The sequence below is a fragment of the Teleopsis dalmanni genome, chromosome 1 (assembly GCF_002237135.1).
Source record: "Teleopsis dalmanni isolate 2A chromosome 1, ASM223713v2, whole genome shotgun sequence".
NCBI lineage: Eukaryota > Metazoa > Arthropoda > Insecta > Diptera > Diopsidae > Teleopsis > Teleopsis dalmanni.
In genome coordinates this window covers 26576744-26593615 of record NC_051846.1, presented here as the reverse complement: position 1 = coordinate 26593615, position 16872 = coordinate 26576744, and the positions used below count along the sequence as shown (strand labels likewise).

Below are 16872 nucleotides of genomic sequence, written 5' to 3'. Positions count from 1 at the left end.
CTACCGGCGAAGGAGAAAAAATCTTTTTTTAACTGATAATTTTATAGAATACTTATTAAATATTTTAAAAATAATTTGTCTATATTATTAATTTTACTTTTAACAACATCTAATTTTAAAATACTTGAAACAGCGTACATAATAAAATAAAAATATTTGCTGAAAAGTTATATACTCATTTATTAAATTTTTTCTGGAATTATCAAAATTAAAGCGTTTTTTTTTTGTTATAAGACAAACGACCGTTGCTTAAATATTACACAACCATTTATTTAATTTACTTTATATTATATTTAAACTCAGTTAAATATTATTAAAACCAAATCAGATCAAATTATTTTCAAACTTTTTAATTGCAAGAAAAACCAGTTGGCAAAAAAACCTTACTGCCGAAAGTATAAAGTATAATATTCTACTACAATTTCACTACATTTAATTCATATTATTTATGTTAATATCATTATTCATTGTAATTTATTTATTTTTTTGTTTTTGATTCAGTTTCGCTACAAAAGGTTTCAACGGAATAAGTTTTGTATATCAACATTACTTTCTTCTAATTGTTTTATTTCTATATATATTATATTTTTATTTCTATTCGTTTTTAAAATTGTTTTGTATTTCAAATTTTTCCCTACAAATTTTGTTCAATTTAAATTTAATTTATTTTTTTTTTTTGGTTTTTACTTTAAGTTACACTTTCACTTTCATTCTATTAATTTATTTTTTGTATCGCCATTTTGATTTCGCCATTTTCAAATTTGTTCTATACTTGTTTTGATTATTGTTTACAAAACGCTTTTGTCATTGTTTTACTTCACCCAAATTTTGTTAGAACAGATATTTTCAAATAGTTTTAGTTTTATTCTATATAAATCTATGTATCTCTTAGGTAACGAAAAGGTCTATGAGTATTTGCATATAATTTTGTTTGTGTAGAGGTTAAATTTTGGCTTTTATGAAATAATATTTCAATTCTACAAACATTTTGTTATCCCTTTAGTTAGTATATCAATTTTAAATCAATTAAACTACATTTTAACTGAACTTTATTTCATTCACACGAAAAAACTATCTGTACCTTTTTTCTTTAAATTTTGAGCTGTAATTTCAACAATATATATCTCTAATTTTTTGTTGGTTATCTGTTCGAAATTTAGTTTCATTTTGATTAGTTTAAGGGTTTAAGGAATCAACTTCTAATAATTTAGGTAAGTTTTGTATATTCGCTTTTCTAATTTTGCACAAAAAAATATCGTTTAACACGTTTTATTCTACATTATGGTCGATTTTTCGTTATTCACAAAGAAACACACTTAACGATCGAGTTTAATATACTATTTCTAGTAAATGTTTATATAACATATATAATGTTTGTATATTGTATACTATACTGTTGTGTATATAAGCGAATTTCGTTAAAAGGTTTTATCTTTTTTTGTTTCGGTTTTTCTTTACGATTCATTTTAAAATTAAATATCGCAGGCTGTTTACGAGTATCATTTTTATTCTAAATACAGGGTGTTTTTGTACGATATTACTTTATACATGTGTCTTATGTTTTCGTGCACATTTTTGTACAAATGAGTCAATGAGATTTGATATATATTATTTTCTTAAGTCTGTTTTAGAATTCATGTGTTTCGCGGTGTTGTAAAATACATATAAATAATATTATATATATCTCGTTATATGTATATATAAATGTAATACACTACCATATATATATATACTACAATACATAATATATAAGCCCGTCATAGTACGTTATACATATACTTAGAGTTTCTATACATGAAAAAAAGAACTAAACAGTTTATAAGAAAAGAGAAATGTATGGGCTTAGATTCGTAGCAGACGGAAACTATAATGCCAAACACCTATATTTGGGGTCACGATGAGAGATGCCTACAGGACATCCATTTTTCAAAGCTGTACACTCAAGCTTTAATCCAAATGATTCAAAAAAAAAGGATCCTGTATGTTAAATTGACTTTTTTGTATATAAAGGTGTGACAAGATAAACTACAATGGATATATACCTGCATCTTTTCACGTCCTATCCACAATTTATTTCAACTATTAATTCCTATATTAATAATAAACAAGACTTATAAGTATGCACAAGTATCACTAAAGTACGATATAAACTAAAACCGATGTAGATGTAACTATCAAACCGTTCAAAAACTATATTATGGTATCAATAAAAAATCTTCCTAAAAAACTCCTAGTAAAAACCCTTAATTTCTCAAAAATTGTTCAACTTACTAAAAAGATATTAAATATCTTTTAATTTGATAAACTCATCTGATTTTTTACCTAACTGGGTTCAATAGTTATAATATTTCCAAATAAATTTTTTTTTTGTAAATATCGGCTTTTTTTAAACATGAGAATTTGAACATATTTTATAATTGTTTTTTAACTTAATGAACGATTTTTACAAAAGAAATGTCCAATGGACCTCTAGTGAACTATTTTCTGCTTTTTTGGTAGAAATTTTATATTGATTAATAATACAGTTGTTTCAGATATCGTCAATGGCCTTTGAAAATATTTATTCAGATTTATTTTCCTTAAATCGTTTCTAAGATGCGAATCCTAGGAATCAGCCATGAACCTCGTCAAATCTGAAATGCAGTCTAGCGTAACAGACTCAGCATAATCTCGTATCAGATTTGTATTAAATTTTATTTAATTGTTGTTGTAGTTACAAAAAACAACACAGCAATAATTATTTATTTAAGTTTGAGGATTTCGTTCCAAAAGTACCATATATTATATATTATGTATAATATATAATATATCAATTTTTAAGTAGTTAAGTGCATAAATAAAATTAAACAAAAAGTTCTGCAATTAAAAAGTAATTAAAAAATAAACAAAAGTAAAAATAATATTCATTTTATTGATTACTTAATTTAATAATATTTATAATAAAATCTTAAACAAATTATTTTGAATTGATTTTGTATTATTATTTTTACAAATAAAATTTATCACTTATAAAAAAGTTTAAATTGCAAATTTAATAATAAAGGCAAAAAACATTTACACATTTTATTAATATTATAAAAATACAAAATTAAAAACTTTAAAATATGAACTATGTATAGAAAACATAAAACATAAAAAAAATTTTTTTAATTAATATTTAATTTACAAAAGTTGACAATATGTTCTAATATTAAAATAATGCCTAAGAAGAAGTAGAGGCGAGCGACACAAAATAGGAATCATTAGATTGTATATATTTTTTTTTGTTTATATGAGTAATTCAAAATATTTAATAAACTTTAATATATAACAATTAAAATTGATAAAAATAATATAATACAGTTTATAAAGAATAATTACAAAAAGAAAATTAAAAAGTATAAATAGATTATTAATAGTACTGGCATTTCTGAAGAAAACTAAGCAAACACTTGAAAGAACTAAGTAAAAACTTGAAAATTTAAGCAAAAACTTAAGAAAAATTAAAAAGTATAAAATTTATTTTAAAATTACTGACCAAAAAATATGGAACTTTGGCTAAAATATTATGCCAATATGTTTTTCCTTATGGATGAATGCCTAACCCAAACTGACTGCGATGAGGTAAAAAGTTGAAAAATTTTTAAACAAATGTAGATCTCTCACTTTGTTAATTAAATACTTTTGCATGTTTCTGACATAAAATGTACTTAGAAATGATAGCCCAATTGTATTCATTGAGTTGAGAATCCTTAAAAAAATATTTTTTTCTCTTCAATTTTTTTTATTTTCAATTTAATTAGAAAAACTGTTTAATTGCTTTTACATACATTTGTATATATATATAGACGCATGTGGGTATGTGCGTGGGTAATGCCGTTTTTGTGGATGTTGTGTAAAAATGGTGTTATTTAGGGGTAGTGCTATCGTTCGTCGAGGACCTGTGGGGCCTTGAGGCACGTATTTGACTTTTACTTAGTTCTCTTTTCTCTAATAATTGTTTTGTTTCAGTTTTATTGCTTTATTTTCCTTGCGTGTTTTTCATTTTTTTTTTGTTTTTATTTTAATATTTTTTTTCTCTTGTTTTGTTACTATTTTATTTTATTTTATTTTTTCTTCATTTTTCAAATATTTATTCACCTGTTTTAATTAATTTTTTTTTATTTTTAATTTGAATTGCATTTATTATGCTTAATTTTGTTTAAAATTCATTTTCTTATTTCTTTATATTTCTTTTTACTAAAAATTCACAATTTTTTCTTTCACATTTCAATTTCATTCATTTAAATTTTCTTAAAAACTTAAATTAATTTTAATATTTCTAGTTTTACACATATTTTTTTGTATTATTTATTTTGTTTTTATTTTGTTAAATTTTTTCTTTTAAAAACAATTTCTTTTGATTTTTTGTAAAAACATAAATTTTAATAATTTTTATTAACATTAAATTTAATATATAAAATAAAATAAAAACTTATTAGAACAAAAAATAAGACAAAAAACTATTTAAACACAAAATTATTTATCATTTATGGCTGCTGCTAACAGTAGAAACGTACACCGTCCACTGAAAGGACTTGCTTTAATTTTCATTTGTTCTGCCGATTTGGTTCAGGGAACAGGTGAATACCTTCCACTGTGAATATTGATGTTTCTGTAAGAGATAAATTAATATTAATGTTTTAAAATTATTAATAACTATTAATAAGTTCTTATTTATATATAGCAAATAGGTAGATATGTGGAGCTGGCTGAATGGGACGACATATAGATCGTCTAAATGTTATCTATATATAAATATATATGTATATTTATATACATACATATAAAAAGTAGCTTTAAAATAATTTATTTTTTATGTATTAATAAGCACACGGATGATAAAATATAACAACATCGAAGTGGAGTTATATTAGAATTTGCGATTTTTTTAAAATCAGACTTTCATTTTATATTGTGAATGTGTTGTGAAGTTCTTACGAATTTATTTAACTAATGTATTTAATTAATTACGAATTAAAAGTAGTTTTTATTCCATTACTAAAATAAATTTATAAATATATGAAACAGTTTTCGTTGATTTTTAATATGATTCCATGTCATATTAAATGTTTCAGTAATATGGATTGAACTCAATTCACATAGACCCGATTTAACGGGCACATTATTATTTAGTTATGATTCAGTTTCTGTTGTTAAAATAAATATATTCAATTATATATAATATATATATATATATTTATGTAATTATATATATAAATTTATATTTATATAAATTATATAAATATAGTCAAACTTCCATAACTCGAACTTCTATAACTCGAATTCTCTATAACTCGAATTTTCTATAATTCGAACTAAGTAGACTGCAACAGCGTTTAGAGAGCAAATTACATACAATTACAAAACATTCTTTAACTTGAAGTCTCCATATGTCGAACCTTTTCTTGGCAAAATGGTACTCCGAGTTATGGATGTTTGGATATATATAAACTTTTTTCGATACTTTTAAAATGACCCTAGCGGTCCGAATTTTTCAGTAGTATGGATTAAACTAGTTTTAATACACCAAAATTGATGAAGCTTCACTATAATCTTGTTATGATGTCTTTTAACATGTTTTAAGTTTTATTTATATATTTCAATCAAGCACATTTGAATTTTAATTTAATTAGATTTTAAGGTCAGTAAAAACTTGTTTTCAAGATTCATTATTATTATGAAGAACACATTTATCTGAACTCTTTAAATTTCTATATGTTATTCTATAAACCATTCTTTTAGACTTCAATAAATACTATCCTTCTAAAATAAATAAATATATGTATTTCAAAAATGAAGTCATTATTGACATAGTTTTCTGTTGTTTATGCATTAAATTCTATTTGAATAATAAATGACAAGCCATAAATACAACACCAAATAGAGCATAACGAGGCAACCAATATTTAACAATTCACTCAACTCATTAGTTTGCATAATCAAATTAATGAGACCCTCATAAATTAACTTTCAAAGTAGGTAAATATTTATTGAAATGACATGCAAAACCGCAATAACGCATAATGCAGATATTGAATTAAACTTAAGCGGTTTCATGTTGTGCTCAACATGTTTAGTGTCCTAATGCCAATAGTAAAATAGTCAAATAGTAAAATGCATACTAAATAATAATAAAAGGCATACTAAAACGCCCATACGCACTCACGCCCCCTAAACGCCCACTTGTGAAATCAATTGATATCTTATATACATAATTATAAAATTGTTTCAACCCAAACAGCAATATCATTAGCATCTAGTATGTCTCTGTCCTTGTTTCTGACTATCTGTCTGTCTATTTGGCTGCCTATCTATGTCCGTGGAACACTGTCAGAGTGTACACTTCGCACATAATTCCGTTGTTTAATGCTTGTCAATTTTCAAATTGTTGGCAGTAGCAGATAAATTGCGGTTTTTTCCTGAAATCAGCGTTTATACTTCCGCGTAGCACAGAAACGGAAGTAATCGTTCCTGTTACCATTTCACAGTACAAAGCCGCCATTTTTGTTGGAGTAGAGCAATACATCGACTACTGCTGCTGCTGTCATTGCAGCAGCTGTGCGCGGAGTATAATTTTATGCTGTCAACATTTAATTTTTATTTAATTTTTATTGTTCGTTAAAGTATTTTTCTCTTGTTTATTTTTTTTTTTTGGTTCATTATCTGTTATCTTTTTCTATTTTCTTTTATTTTTTAATTTTGTTTTTTTTTGGGCTTTCCGCTTATGGTTTGGCGCTCCATAGCTGATAGTGGTGTCCTTACTATGTTGGGTACTCTGTGCAGGATCTACAATACAGTGTTGCCATAATTAAAATTTTGGTTTAATTGACCACGATTATGAGAGTCCTTATTAATTCGTACAAGCTTAGCAAAGCATGACGGAAGGACGAAACGGTGTGTGGTTTCATAAATTAATTTATGCTTTTCGAAATTTATCTCTCTTAATGTTTTTCTATTATCTCTAAAACAAATTTTTGTTGCCATAATTTAACATTCATATATATTTTACTATATTTTTAAAATTACTAATATTACATTTTCAAAATAATTTTAAATTATTTAACGATTAGAACAAATATATATGTGTATGTTTTTATAAATTTACATATCCTTTAACTCATTCTAATAGTAAAAAAATGGCTGTTGTTCACATATTTAATCAACTACAATAGTTTTACCCAATAATCCTGGCACATGCACTTCCACTTTTACATCAATTTGGGCTAAATTTAATAATTACTATTATATCCTTATTAGTCGCATATGCTAAGGATATGTGAATTGAGCTGAGTTTAAATGAATTTCGACACAGTTGCTGCGCTCGCTACTGAAGTAGAAATTTATTAACTCATTTCAGCAGTGAAAAACTGCATATTTTTCTTTCCAAAATTAATTGTTATTTTGCACAAAATTCTATTTAATTAAATTTTAATTGGATTATAGAGTTTAGTAATAAATTATGCAGAACAAAATTGAAAAATTTAAATAAAAAGTAGAAATTTATGTTACATTGAAACTAGCAGAACCCGAAAAATTATTGTATCTAAAAGTTAGAAGTATACTTTATCAAGAAAAATCGATTAGTTATGAAATAAGAATTTAAGAATATAGAATAGGACCAGAAATATGTTTCTGAGAAAATTTATTCAGATATAAACATTCCTTATATACAAAACATGGAGTTAGGCTTCTAATAAATGGATAATTGAGATCATTGTAGGGTCTCAACATTAAAAAAATGTGTCAGATATGCATCATATATATTCATTAACAGGATTACAAGACGATTTAGTGATTTTCGGTTGACTGTATGGTTGTTGATCTTACAGTTTTTGAATAATCGAATAAAACTTGACATGGTAAGTATTCGTTAATCCGAAAATTGCCCAGATTGGACAAATAAATCGCGAATATATAGTGGAAAAGAAGAAAGTGAAGCCAGAGAACTGACGCACGATAGAGTCATATGTGATTCAAGTGCTCAAAGCGAAGAGAAAGGAGAATCAAAAACTAGGCTAATAAATAGTACAGACACCATGAAAATGCGGTGAAAAAATGGAGATCTGGACACAGATCGAAAATCACAAGAGCATAACTTGAAAATGCCAACATAATGCGAAAGTGGTCCAGAGTGGGAATAAGTCTTGCCGAAGAGGGAGTGCTTCATATCGTATACTACATATTAATGTTAGGAAGTCGGGCACGCCATTCAGGCAACAATCACTTTGACCTTCTTCACTCTACTGTTCACAAGAAACATGCTTAATAAATGTCACTGAAAGTGTGTTTCAAATGATACACTTATTTGCAAGTAGGTGACACTAGTAGCAATGAAAGATTAACTATATTAAACTGTCGAGATAAAACCACATGGATTAAATCATGGCATGATCACCATACTTTTTGTTCTGCATTTTCCTTAATCATCGGTTTATACGTTTATTCTTTTCAGAATAAAATGTGAAATATATATTCAGTTATAGTTTGACTTAGTAACAGACTAATAGACATAGGTATATTAGTTTTGCATATAAACTAACAGACATCTGTTAATCTCTGCACAAAGGATATGTAATAACAAAATGACATTAGGTTTGATTTTTAATTGAGGTGTGTACTGAGCTTTAGAGTTAGAGTTTTTGAAATATTTTTCAAGTTCTCTTTTGACGTCTCCCTTCCACAGGTACAATTTACAATTTTTTCAACCTGAATTTTTTCCATCCTGACCAAGAGATTGTCAAAGACTAGTCCATGCTTTTAGTTCATACTTATCAGTCCATACTTATCTTATGTTTTTTATAAATGCAGTTGTTTCTTGTAGTTTTTCGTGCTATTGTATTCTTATTTTTTCCACGTAAATATCGTTTTTACTACTGTTTTATACTCGCATATGGTTTATTCTTTTACAAATCTCATGCCCAAATGATTTTTTATGAGCTTCTTTCATAAAATTAGATAATCTATATCTCAAATAAACATTTTGAATTTTTTTTCCTGTCTCAGTTTTTCTCAGGAAAAAATTTTGAATTTTATATATCTTTTACTCTGTATATTCATATATTCATTTTAGCAAATAATATCCCATTAATATTCTGACACCATCATACCTCCTTCTCACTTTATTTTGAATTCCATTGTCGTATACTTCTTTTTTGCAATTACTTTTGTTGCAGACATAGTATTGGGTTCGTTGATGATATGTAGGATCTATGGAGGAACAGTTGGTTCTTCTAGTAATTTCAATATATCATCAAGCCTGAGACGAAGAAGACAAAACAAGGATGAAGAAGAAGATAATCAAAAAAAAAGAATTTACCGAATTAAACTGTTAGCAAAAGTTTTGAGTGAAGAATGATGTAAATTAATTGACTTAACTATTAAATTATGGAAAAATAGATTTAATACAACAAAACTTTCAGTCAATATGTCTGTCTTTAGATTAGAACCAAAGTTGAATTGGTATTGAATTGGATACGCATTTCGAAAATCTGTGAACTATCATGTTTTCGAAATATGAAAGCAGTTCACTAGAACCCTCAGGGATTCCAACTTCTGGGTGCTTCAGCCTAAGCATGGCGCAGAACCATTGATGTTGAACTTAACTCCGCAAACTACTCTTGGAATAAACTTTGTCATGATGCTCCCAATAAAGTAAGACTTAGATCTGTTGTGAAGTTCCTATGTATTACTAGGAAAAAAGGACTACAGTAGTAGTAGTAGTATCTGTCTTTATATTAACAAAACTATCTATTGAAACCATGAGTAGCTCTTTTTTATTGCATCATATTTTCATAAAATAAATACAAAGGTAATATTTTATGTAAATGGGGATTAGGTAATAAATTAAAACTACTTTTAATTGACATGATAGTAAAAGTGTAGTAATTCATTTATTTTTATTTCCAAACCACTCTAAACATTTTTAATAGCTGAAAAACAAAGTAAAAGAAATCAAATTGCCCTACAAATGTATATTTAATGATGTTTTATTTACTCAAAAAATTTCTTTTATATAAAACTGCTCAACTAGGAAGCAATTTGCGTTTGTTACAGATTTTCTTTAACAACTTACTTACTTTACTTACTTATTTTTACCTACTCTACTTCCTATTACAAAACCAACATCTTCAATTAAGAAAAACATAACTAAGAGAGAGAAAATATAAAGAAGCTTAGCTAAAAACAACCTCATTACTTTTGAAAAAAATAGAAAAAAAATAAAAAAAAAACAAAAAGAAAACTATTTTGTGCCGCAATAAATTTAAAATTTTTATGCTCTATTTTCCCCAGCCCGAATGAAAAATGCATTTTCAATTAAGTTTTCTTTCAATTGACGTAATTAAGCCTTAGGCTTAAACATTGCACCAATGTAAGCCCAAAGGCAAAAACTGAATAGAATTGCAAAAAGGTACTATAGGTTCGTTTGTAGAATTACAATACCAAAATATTTTCCAGTACCAATTTTAGACTTTTACTTAATTTAAGTGGAGTTTGTGGTAAGCATGGAGGCAATTTTGTGCCCGAGTTTTTCCTGAGTCCTTTTTTCTATATAGAACACAAATCACTTGCAAATCTTAAACTCCAAATCGAATTGCCATATCAACTGCTGACTCTAATATGCAGATTTAAATGGTGTGCTCAGTAGAGTGCAATTTTATGGAGCAAATGAAAGGATATTGCAAGAGGAAGCAGCAATTGCTTTGGAAGGCAATGTTAAGTGAACAGTAAGGAAAATTAAATGATTCTCCTTTTGGTATGACCTACATTAATAGATAGTACATTAAGTTCAGAAAAAACTATATAATGTGTACTATATATGTAAAAATGAAATAATATTAGCAATAAACTTTTAAAATTTTTTTATATTGGTTAGCTTATAAAGAAGAACTGAATTGTATCCATAACTTTATATAGCTGTAAGTGATAATGAATACGTGAAACCTACTATAAATTATTATAAATTATTTACTGATATAAATAATAAGATCTTTTATAAAGCCCATATTTGAATTGATTAGAATGAATAAAGTATCATAAGTCACTTGTCTCGGTAACTCAAGAGAGATTCGATGGTCTCAAAATAGTTTTTTGAATACCGAATCAATCAATCAAAACTTAAAAGTACCATAGATAAATTGTCATGCCAACAATTGTTATTAAAGGCATAAGTCAGTCCATACATGCTTATTTGAGTCAATAACAGAATTGCTGACAAGTTCTTCAGTTAAAATAGATATATATTATACATAAAAAAATACTTTACTAATATTTAATTTACAATTTATTATAATTATAAAAATAAACTAAACAATACAGTACGACACCATTTGACTTACGGTCTTGTTCTACGTCTGCCGTAGGTTTTAAATTGCATTCCATATGGATTCCATTCAAGGATGAATTTTATGAGGTTTGTTTTTTTAACTTTACTTTATGACTATGTATGATTTCTGTTTAATAATCACAAACCAAACAGACATCGTCAGCATAATCGAGAACTTTGAGCTGTACTGATCAAAACAGATCGACTCTTATTTTTATTTGTAGCGACAAGGATGTTATCTACGTTGAAAATGGCAACAACGGGCGAAACCACAATGGGAATCCATTATCGCGTCAATAATTTGAAAAAGAACATGCTGATATAAGTATAACTACTCGGAGATATCTATTCACCATTTTAATACCTTCATGTGGCTTGGAAGACGTAAATTATACTAACCGTTGTTATCTCTGGATATCATCGTTGTTAAACTATAAAGCAGAGAAGATATGACAAGCCCTCATTTATTATATCTATCAGGCCAATGAAGTAGTGGTCTCATAGACATTAAAGCCGCTTCGTCTGTAGTCCTGGACAGAGACATAAAAAGTGATTGATGGATTCTATCTCTTCTTAATGATACCAAATCTGGTACAATTTTTTAGTAAAATCTCATTTAAATCCCATTTAACGCGTGTTAAGAAAACGTTACTGGAAATACTTTTAACAATTTTTCTGAAATTTTCTTCCTTATAATAATTTTCCCTTTTTAAGAAAGTGATTGATTTGATGATTCCTTTAGTATATTGGGAACTAGTGTTTATGTAAAAGCTTTTTCATCCGATTGGTTTATTTTTTGCATTTGTTAGAACCTTCTTATTAAAATTTTTTTTCGGGCAACAGACAACTTAGTTTGAATAGAGTTTTTGGACTCGAAGTGTTAGATTGCATTTTCTTCTTAAATTGAAATATCATTGTTCCAGTTAAATTGTCATTTTTGTTGTATTTTTTAATTTTTTTATTGAAGGCGTTTTATTGTTTTATTGTTTCACTGTTGAACACCTAACAGTTTAACTTTTAAATTCCTTAAGTAGTTTGAAGGTATCTCGTTGTATGTCCATTCTTTTGTCTCCGTGGATATTCTATTGACAAACAATTGGTACGTAATTTTTTGTAGCACAAAAATTATACATACTAATTATAATACAAAATCATAATTAAATGTTCTTATCATCAGTTATTCAATTGTAGCAGAGAACAATATACCCCTTCGAATTATTAGATCGTTAATAGTTAAAGTTCAACTTCCAGTGAATATTTAAAATCAAAAGAATTTTTTCTACATCGATATTATGTCGAACATTAAAAATGTCAGTTTGATAACACAATTAATCCTTTCATTTCACTCCCGTATGCGTTCATTACTCAATTTAACTCAAATCTACATGTTACATATATTAAAATAAACAGCATCCAGAGTAGCAATTAAATGATAACGCACAAATAAAATAGAAAAAGTGCTAATTAACTGCACTAAGAGCACAGAATAAAAATGTTTATAGAATGAGTTCCTTGTCATGAACGATTTCAATGTTTTAATTTTATTATATATAGAAGAAAAAAAAAGTGGATATAAATTTTAGTAAAATTCAAACTCAATATAATATTTTAAAAATCACTTATGCAGAGAATATTTTCTCTGAAAATGAAGTTATGGAGCCACTTCAATATGAAAACTTTTTCCACCAATAATGCAAATTGTTATTGGGTAAATTCGAAACTTCGAACTGCTAACAGAGAAACTCTAATGCACTTACAAAATTGTAGTGCAGTGCCTTTTATAAATCCGTTAACTCCGATCATAAATTACTATATCTGCACTTATTTGTTTAAACGACATGCAATGCACTTAAATGCAATTCCAATTTCAAAACTGTCGTAAACAATCATAAAACATGAGTTCCATAACATAAAACTTTTGTAATACAACACAGAAAACACACATACACGCACACATAGAGAGAGAGAGCAGAGGAAGCAACTCGAACAAGTGAACAGTATATCTGGAAAGCAACTAGATAGGTGCAGAGTTGGAGTTGTTGGGATGAGATGCGGATGCTGAGCGGGTGGTATTGCAAATATATGCAATGGCACCAATATTAAAACAATTGGGGTTTTTGTGCTGCGTAATAATTTCGATTGTTTTTCTGTTGCGTTTCAAGTACTTTTCGGATAATACCAAAAATACAAAAGCAAAAACCAAAAACGAATACGGAATAAGGTATGGAGTGTGTAGTGAGGAGTGCGGAAAACAAAACGAGCTTCGAAATATGGAAAATCCTATTCAAAGTTAAAATTTATGTTGGTTGTGCTAAATTCATTGGAAAATATTTCGCTTTTGAAATTGAAATCGCAATTGAGCACAGTGGGTATTATGGGTACATGCACGCAGTGCTAAATACCATGTACTCGAATTGTATCTGTCTATGGTGTGTGCAACATCTACCAATTTTCTGGTATTCTATTTTCATTTGGATTCAGGGCAGTCATGTTGTCAATCTCGTAATAGGCGTATTCTCGTATTCTCCATTTGTTGCTTCGCTATGTTTACTTGGCATTGCTTTAGTTCATTCTGAATTGGTTGGATTTGAATCGACTTGACTGCAATGAGTTGAGGTTGGACTAGGAATTTGCATTTAAAAGTTCTCACTTTAGAAGGGCAACAGAAACAATTTTTCCCTTTCGTTATATACTGAAACGTGTAATGTGTAATGATATTTTGTGGTTTTTTTTGTTTTTGATAACTGAGTGTTATGACTTGTTCTGAATTTTGCATAATTGTAGTCAGTTCTTGTTGTAGTTGTGTTTAGTACGATTATAACAGCAGACAAATGCAAATGAAGTGCATTTATTCATGAGTTGCAGAATAAATGCATTCATAGTTTTCGCACTTATCATTAACACAGTACATGCTTAAGAAGTAATCCTAAAATGACATTCTAAAGGAATATTGATTTCTCAAGGCAAATCAATATCAATTGAGAACTTAGAGTTTAACGGAAATTTTCAAAAATTTTAGAAATAATTAAATAAAAATATTTTTATGTATATATTTTGTTCTCTTTTATATACTTTATATAAATGAGTTCAAAAAATTATTTTAAATAAATATAGAACATGTTACTTAAATATTTGCTTTATTGAATTTTTAAAAATTTTTTAAATTAATTAATTCAACTATTCTACAGCTGATTTGAATTACTAAACATAAATTATTTTGATATAAACATATTTATTATAGAAGATTTCATACAACTCTTTTTGCCTAATAAGAATAAGAATAATAAGAGCAAAAATAAGAATCTAATAAGAATATAAAATCAATTTGAAAATGAACAATCTCTTTTCAAAATAAGTATTTTGATGAAGCTATTTATTACCAACAGCATTCATAAGTAAAGTAGATCCTTCACTCCTGTATATTTTTACAATAATCCGACTAACAGAAGTAGAACTATTGCAGCGGAAGTTATAGTGTTTATGCTACAGTCCAAATATATACCAATAATTAATGCTTCTGGTGAGATTTTGAAACTGTTGTGATATACTGAATACTCCTTTTTTCGCATACTGATTTTAGCCGCTTTACCAATCACAGCGGTTAGGATTGATATACAAGTTCTTGACTTCACAATAATAAAAACTGAACTAAGTGAGTTTTCATTCCAGCAAATGAAATTCTTAATGAACTTTCGCAGCATATTAACAAAACTTCAAATTAGATCATAATATAAGTTAAATACTGCTTTGGGTCAGTTGGCTAATGAACACTGACTCTGAGCTTCGAATTTGACAGGACACGAGTTCAACCCTTGGTATTTGCAGTCTCATAAAATTATTTACGAATAATTAAATACAAGAAATAATTCGAAGATAGGCATTTGGCAATACTCGAAACAGCTGTGTGGTCACCCAAAAATTTAATTAATAACAATAATATAAACAAAATTTTTGTTGTTGTCGTTTTCGAAAATATTTTTTAAACATTTTCTATATTTTTTAAAGTAAATAAATTTGATACATTTTAATAATTTCAAATATTAAACTAAGTTTAAATCAAATAAAATTACTAATAATACTAAAATTATCATTTAATAAAATATTTTTTAAATATTTTCCATATAATCTGCCACATTTTCAAGTAAATATTTTTGTTAAATTTTAAAGATTTCATTTAAAATCAATAAAATTTAATAATTGTAATTATGCATCATAAAAATGATATAGAAATGGTAAATTAAATTTTATTTTTAAATATTTTATTTTCAATCAATAAAATTACCAACATATACTAAAATTATCACTTAATAATACAATTTTTTTAATTGTCCCTGCCGAAGCAGCTACGCAGAGGCATAAGCATGAAATATTTTATTATTCACATGCATCAGTAAAAGTACTTCTGCATATCCTTTAATCCTTTAAATCGCTTTATCTACTTAAAACTAAGGATATTTTATGTGCAAAACTTAATGACATGACACAACCGCTGCGCAAAAGTTCTTGCAACTGCTTTACCCATTAACACAAATGTCACATGCACATTCGCCTCACCATACCCCTGCACTTCACGTTATGACGTTTGCATTTGTGCGTTTATGCGTTTATACGTTTATACGTTTGTAGCGTTACCTGCGTGTATTGGTCGTACATTGGTTCCAAGGAATAATGCTGTGCTTTATGAAGGAATAATGATAATATGAAATTTGTTGCACATTTTGCACAGTGTGCCACTTTCGAGGAGAAACTTTTTTAATTTCTTTATTTTCATTTTTGTTATTATTTTACTTTTCTCGCAGTGTATAAATGTTAACTTTATTTTAATTGAATTTTATACTTTTATGCAAAAACTTTATACTTTTTAAGCAGTTGGAATTGTTGAAAACTTTGTCGAAATTTGAAATTACTTGTAGTTTTCTTAACAATGATTGCAATTATTTTAATTTGAAATAAATTTTGAAATTCTGCTTGCATTTCTCCATTTTTAGTTTTTATTTTCGTTATTATACTAATTTTTTTTTTTTTTCTGCATAAAAATGTTCAAACTTTAGTGCTTTATTGAAAGAACCACTAGAGAGTTTCTTGAAAATTCATTGGGCGTGTGCCCTGTTTATTTAAAACTTTGAGATTTTCCTGATTATTTGATTAAAGAAATACCTCAAGATTACAAAATCTTAAGTTTAATATGAAGATAAGAAAATCTTAAACTTTATGCAGAGATTTATTGTTGTATGAAATTATGCCAATTTTGAAAAGTTCTTTGATTTTTTAATGGTCTTCTAAAGGTTCAGCAATGTAAATAAACTAGTACTTAATATACTTTCAGCATAATAGGGGCAATATTTGATACTCCCAGTAAAATTGATATTTTTATTCAGTGTTGTTTGGCAAATCACCATGGAAAGGAAAGACTCACAGTTGCAGAATGTGTAAAAAATTATTAAAATTTAGCCCGGTAGACGGCTAAAATGCCATAGCTGTAAGTTTTACATATATAATATACTTGTTTTAAATTTCTGTGCAATATA

At 27.1% G+C, this 16872-nt stretch overlaps 1 protein-coding gene across 1 annotated transcript in view; it reads right to left on the bottom strand.

The window, feature by feature from the left end:
* Positions 1-4497: 4497 nt before the first annotated feature.
* LOC119672781 (cyclin-dependent kinase 14-like) overlaps positions 4498-16872 on the bottom strand; it is a gene marked incomplete in the record, with an annotated part of 829514 nt that continues 817139 nt past the window's right edge. Inside the window, 1 exon segment of the mRNA XM_038083920.1 lies at positions 4498-4633.